Consider the following 7459-nt stretch of genomic DNA (forward strand, 5'->3'; position numbering starts at 1 on the left):
GTTCATCATAGAAATCTGTTCATGTGACTACTACACCAATTAGTGAGGAAGCTAATGATGATGATCATGTAACTTCAGATCAAGTTACTACCGAACCTCGTAGGTAAACCAGAGTGAGATCCGCACCAGAGTGGTACGGTAATCCTGTTCTGGAGGTCATGTTACTTGACCATGACGAGCCTACGAACTATGAGGAAGCGATGATGAGCCCAGATTCCGCGAAATGGCTTGAGGCCATGAAATCTGAGATGAGATCCATGTATGAGAACAAAGTATGGACTTTGATTGACTTGCCCAATGATCGGCAAGCCATTGAGATTAAATGGATCTTCAAGAGGAAGACGGACGCTGATAGTAGTGTTACTATCTACAAAGCTAGAATTGTCGCAAAAGGTTTTCGACAAGTTCAAGGTGTTGACTACGATGAGAGTTTCTCACTCGTATCTATGCTTAAGTCTGTCCGAATCATGTTAGCAATTGCCGCATTTTATGAAATCTGGCAAATGGATAAACAAAACTGCATTCCTTAATGGATTTATTAAAGAAGAGTTGTATATGATGCAACCAGAAGGTTTTGTCAATCCTAAAGGTACTAACAAAATATGCAAGCTCCAGCGATCCATCTATGGACTGGTGCAAGCATCTCGGAGTTGGAATATACGCTTTGATAAGTTGATCAAAGCATATAGTTTTATACAGACTTGCGGTGAAGCCTGTATTTACAAGAAAGTGAGTGGGAGCACTACATCATTTTTGATAAGTATATGTGAATGACATATTGTTGATCGGAGATAATGTAGAATTATTCTGCAAAGCATAAAGGAGTGTTTGAAAGGAGTTTTTCAAAGAAAGACCTCAGTGAAGCTGCTTACATATTGAGCATCAAGATCTATAGAGATAGATCAAGACGCTTGATAAGTTTTTCAATGAGTACATACCTTGACAAGATTTTGAAGTAGTTCAAAATGGAACAGTCAAAGAAAGAGTTCTTGCCTGTGTTACAAGGTGTGAAACTGAGTAAGACTCAAAGCCCGACCACGGCAGAAGATAGAAAGAGAATGAAAGTCATTCCCTATGCCTTGGCCATAGGTTCTATAAAATATGCCATGCTGTGTACCAGATCTATTGTATACCCTACACTGTTTTTGGCAAGGGAGTACAATAGTGATCTAGGAGTAGATCACTGGACAGCGGTCAAAATTATCCTTAGTGGAATAAGGATATGTTTCTCGATTATGGAGGTGACAAAAAGGTTCATCGTAAAGGGTTACGTCGATGCAAATTTTGACACTGATCCAGATGACTCTAAATCTCAATCTGGATACATATTGAAAGTGGGAGCAATTAGCTAGAGTAGCTCCGTGCAGAGCATTGTTGACATAGAAATTTGCAAAATACTTACGGATCTGAATGTGGCAGACCCGTTGACTAAACTTCTCTCACAAGCAAAACATGATCACACCTTAGTACTCTTTGGGTGTTAATCACATAGCGATGTGAACTAGATTATTGACTCTAGTAAACCCTTTGGGTGTTGGTCACATGAAGATGTGAACTATGGGTGTTAATCACATGGTGATGTGAACTATTGATTAAATCACATGGCGATGTGATCTAGATTATTGACTCTAGTGCAAGTGGGAGACTGAAGGAAATATGCCCTAGAGGCAATAATAAAGTTATTATTTATTTCCTTATATCATGATAAATGTTTATTATTCATGCTAGAATTGTATTAACCGGAAACATAATACATGTGTGAATACATAGACAAACAGAGTGTCACTAGTATGCCTCTACTTGACTAGCTCGTTGATCAAAGATGGTTATGTTTCCTAACCATAGACATGAGTTGTCATTTGATACGGATAATGATTAGGGAATGATGTGATTGAACTTGATGTTGGAAATATGCCCTAGAGGCAATAATAAATTAGTTATTATTATATTTCCTTGTTCATGATAATCGTTTATTATCCATGCTAGAATTGTATTGATAGGAAACTCAGATACATGTGTGGATACATAGACAACACCATGTCCCTAGTAAGCCTCTAGTTGACTAGCTCGTTGATCAATAGATGGTTACGGTTTCCTGACCATGGACATTGGATGTCGTTGATAACGGGATCACATCATTAGGAGAATGATGTGATGGACAAGACCCAATCCTAAGCCTAGCAAAGATCATGTAGTTCGTATGCTAAAGCTTTTCTAATGTCAAGTATCATTTCCTTAGACCATGAGATTGTGCAACTCCCGGATACCGTAGGAGTGCTTTGGGTGTGCCAAACGTCACAACGTAACTGGGTGGCTATAAAGGTACACTACGGGTATCTCCGAAAGTGTCTGTTGGGTTGGCACGAATCGAGACTGGGATTTGTCACTCCGTGTAAGCGGAGAGGTATCTCTGGGCCCACTCGGTAGGACATCATCATAATGTGCACAATGTGATCAAGGAGTTGATCACGGGATGATGTGTTACGGAACGAGTAAAGAGACTTGCCGGTAACGAGATTGAACAAGGTATCGGGATACCGACGATCGAATCTCGGGCAAGTATCATACCGCTAGACAAAGGGAATTGTATACGGGATTGATTAAGTCCTTGACATCGTGGTTCATCCGATGAGATCATCGTGGAACATGTGGGAGCCAACATGGGTATCCAGATCCCGCTGTTGGTTATTGACCGGAGAACGTCTCGGTCATGTCTGCATGTCTCCCGAACCCGTAGGGTCTACACACTTAAGGTTCGGTGACGCTAGGGTTATAGAGATATTAGTATGCGGTAACCCGAAAGTTGTTTGGAGTCCCGGATGAGATCCCGGACGTCACGAGGAGTTCCGGAATGGTCCGGAGGTAAAGAATTATATATAGGAAGTGCTATTTCGGCCATCGGGACAAGTTTCGGGGTCACCGGTATTGTACCGGGACCACCGGAAGGGTCCCGGGGGTCCACCGGGTGGGGCCACCTGCCCCGGGGGGCCAACATGGGCTGTAGGGGGTGTGCCTTGGCCTATATGGGCCAAGGGCACCAGCCCCAAGAGGCCCATGCGCCAAGAGAGAGAAAAAAGGGGAGAGTCCTAAACGGGGAAGGCACCTCCGAGGTGCCTAGGGGAGGATGGACTCCTCCCCACCCTTGGCCGCACCCTTCCTTGGAGGAAGGGGCAAGGGCTGCGCCTCCCCCCCTCTCCCTTGGCCCTATATATAGTGGGGAAAAGGAGGAGCAAACCAATCTAAGGCCTGGCGCCTCCCTCTCCCTCCCGTGACACATCTTCCTCCTCCCGCAGCGCTTAGCGAAGCCCTGTTGGAATCCCGCTACTTCCACCACGCCGTCATGCTGCTGGATCTCCATCAACCTCTCCCTCCTCCTTGCTGGATCAAGGCATGGGAGACGTCTCCGTTCCGTACGTCTGTTGAACGCGGAGGTGCCGTCCGTTCGGCGCTAGGATCATCGGTGATTTGAATCACGACGAGTACGACTCCATCAACCCCGTTCTCTTGAACGCTTCCGCGTGCAATCTAGAAGGGTACGTAGATCTACTCCTCCCTCGTTGCTAGATGACTCCATAGATTGATCTTGGTGACACGTAGGAAAATTTTGAATTATTGCTACGTTCCCCAACAGTGGCATCATGAGCTAGGTCTATGCGTAGTTTCTATGCATGAGTAGAACACAAAGTAGTTGTGGGCGTTGATTTTGTTCAATATGCTTGCCGTTACTAGTCTTATCTTGACTCGGCGGCATCGTGGGATGAAGCGGCCCGGACCAACCTTACACGTACTCTTACGTGAGACAGGTTCCACCGACAAACATGCACTAGTTGCATAAGGTGGCTAGCGGGTGTCTGTCTCTCCCACTTTAGTCGGATCGGATTCGATGAAAAGGGTCCTTATGAAGGGTAAATAGCAATTGGCATATCACGTTGTGGTTTTGCGTAGGTAATAAACGTTCTTGCTAGAAACCCATAGCAGCCACGTAAAACATGCAAACAACAATTAGAGGACGTCTAACTTGTTTTTGCAGGGTATGCTATGTGATGTGATATGGCCAAAAGGATGTGATGAATGATATATGTGATGTATGAGATTGATCATGTTCTTGTCAAGGGAATCACGACTTGCATGTCGATGACGAGACAGCTTCAAGAAGACATGATGATGGAGATCATGGTGTCATGCCGGTGACAAGATGATCATAGAGCCCCAAGATGGAGATCAAAGGAGCTATATGATATTGGCCATATCATGTCACTATTATTTGATTGCATATGATGTTTATCATGTTTATACATCTTATTTGCTTAGAACGACGGTAGTAAATAAGATGATCCCTCATAATAATTTCAAGAAAGTGTTCCCCCTAACTGTGCACCGTTGCTACAGTTCGTCGGTTCGAAGCACCACGTGATGATCGGGTGTGATAGATCCTTACGTTCACATACAACGGGTGTAAGAAAGATTTACACACGCAATACACTTAGGTTGACTTGACGAGCCTAGCATGTGCATAGACATGGCCTCGGAACACAGAAGACCGAAAGGTCGAGCATGAGTTGTATAGTAGATACGATCAACATGAAGATGTTCACCGACGTTGACTAGTCCGTCTCACGTGATGATCGGACACGGCCTAGTTCACTCGGATCATGTAATCACTTAGATGACTAGAGGGATGTCGACCTAAGTGGGAGTTCATAAGATGAACTTAATTATCCTGAACATAGTCAAAAGGATTTTGCAAATTATGTCGTAGCTCACGCAATAGTTCTACTGTTTAGATATGATCCTAGAGAAAAAAATTAGTTGAAAGTTGATAGTAGCAATTATGCGGACTAGGTTCGTAGACTGAGGATTGTCCTCATTGCTTCTTAGAGGGCTTATGTCCTTAATGCACCGCTCAGTGTGCTGAACCTCGAACGTTGTCTGTGGATGTTGCGAACATCTGACATACACGTTTTGATAACTACATGATAGTTCAGTTAAACGGTTTAGAGTTGAGGCACCAAAGACGTTTTGAAACATCGCAAAACATATGAGATGTTTTGAGGGCTGAAATTGGAATTTCAGGCTCGTGCCCACGTCAAGAGGTATAAGACCTCCGACGATTTTCTTAACCTGCAAACTAAGGAGAAAAGCTCAATTGTTGAGCTTGTGCTCAGATTGTCTGAGTACAACAGTCATTTCAATCAAGTGGGAGTTGATCTTCCAGATGAGATAGTGATGTTTCTCCGAAGTCATTACCACCAAGCTGCTAGAGCTTCGTGATGAACTATGATATATCAGGGACATATATGATGATCTTTGAGATATCCGCGATGTTTGACACCGCGAAAGTAGAAATCAAGAAGGAGCATCAATTGTTGATGGTTGGTGAAACCACTAGTTTCAAGAAGGGCAAGGGCAAGAAGGGATACTTCATGAAACGGCAATTCAGCTGCTGCTCTAGTGAAGAAACCCAAGGTTGAACCCAAACCCGAGACTAAGTGCTTCTGTAATAAAGGGAACAGCCACTGGAGCAGAATTACTGTAGATACTTGGTAGATAAGAATGCTGGCAAGGTCGATAGAAGTATATTGGATATACATTGTGTTGATGTGTACTTTACTAGTACTCCTAGTAGCACCAGGGTATTAGATACCGGTTCGGTTGCTAAGTGTTAGTAACTCGAAATAAAAGCTACGGAATAAACGGAGACTAGCTAAAGGTGAGCTGACGATATGTGTTGGAAGTGTTCTCAATGTTGATATGATCAAGCATCGCACGCTCCCTTCTACCACGAGATTCGTGTTTGTGTTGAGCATAGACATGATTGGATTATGTCTATCGCAATACGGTTATTCATTTAAGGAGAATAATGGTTACTCTGTTTATTTGAATAATACCTTCGAATGGTCTTACACCTGAAATGAATGGTTTATTGAATCTCGATCGTAGTGATACACATGTTCATGCCAAAAGATAGTAATGATAGTACCACCTACTTGTGGCACTGCCACGTAAGTCATATCGGTATAAAACGCATGAAGAAGCTCCATGTTGATGGATCTTTGGGCTCACTCATTTTTGAAAAGTTTGGGACATGCGAACCATGTCTATTGGTATATATGCATGAAGAAACTCCATGCAAATGAACCGTTTTGTACTCGCTTGATTTTGAATCACTTGAGACATGCAAATCATACCACATGGGCAAGATGACTGAAAGCCTCGTTTTCAGTAAAATGGAACAAGAAAGCAACTTGTTGGAAGTAATACATTTTGATGTGTGCAGTCCAATGAGTGCTGAGGCATGTAGTGGATATCGTTATGTTCTTACTTCACAGATGATTTGAGTAGATGTTGAGTATATTTACTTGATGAATCACGAGTCTGAATTATTGAAAGGTTCAAGTAATTTCAGGGTGAAGTTGAAAGATCGTCGTGACAAGAGGATAAAATATCTATGATATGATCATAGAGATAAATATCTGAATTACGAGTTTGGCACAGAATTAAGACATTGTGGAAATTGTTTCACAACCGATACAGCCTGGAACACCATAGTGTGATGGTGTGTCCGAACATCATAACTGCACCCTATTTGATATGATGCATACCATGATGTCTCTTATCGAATTACCACGATAGTTTATGGGTTAGGCATTAGAGACAACCACATTCACTTTAAATAGGGCACCACGTAATTCCGATGAGATGACACCGTATGAACTATGGTTTAGAGAAACCTTAGCTGTCATTTCTTAAAAGTTTGGGGCTGCGATGCTTATGTGAAAAGTTTTAGGCTGATAAGCTCGAACCCAAAGCGGATAAATGCATCTTCATAGGACACCCGAAACAGTTGGGTATACCTCCTGTCTCAGATTCGAAAGCAATAAGGGGTTGTTTCTAGAATCAGGTCCTTTCTCGAGGAAAAGTTTCTCTCGAAAGAATTGAGTGGGAGGATGGTGGAGGCTTGATGAGGTTTTTGAACCATCTCTTCAACTAGTGTGTGGAAGGACACAGGAAGTTGTTCCTGTGGCACCTACACCAATTGAAGTGGAAGCTTATGATATTGATCATGAGACTTCAGATCAAGTCACTACCAAACCTCGTGGGATGACAAGGATGCGTACTACTTCAGAGTGGTACGTGATCCTGTCTTGGAAGTCATGTTGCTAGACAACAATGAACCTACGAGCTATGGAGAAGCGATGGTGGGCCCGGATTCCGATAAATGGCTCGAGGCCATAAAATCCGAGAGAGGATCCATGTTTGAAAACAAAGTGTAGACTTTGGAAGAACTACTTGATGGTCGTAAGGCTGTTGAGTGTAGATGGTTTTTAAAAGGAAGACGGACAATGATGGTAAGTATCACCATTAAGAAAGCTCGACTTGTCGTTAAGTTCTTTCCGACAAGTTCAAGGAGTTGACTATGATGAGACTTTTCTCACTCGTAGCGATGCTAAGAGTCTGT

The sequence above is a fragment of the Triticum urartu genome, chromosome 2, assembly GCF_003073215.2.
Source record: "Triticum urartu cultivar G1812 chromosome 2, Tu2.1, whole genome shotgun sequence".
Taxonomy (NCBI): Eukaryota; Viridiplantae; Streptophyta; class Magnoliopsida; order Poales; family Poaceae; genus Triticum; species Triticum urartu.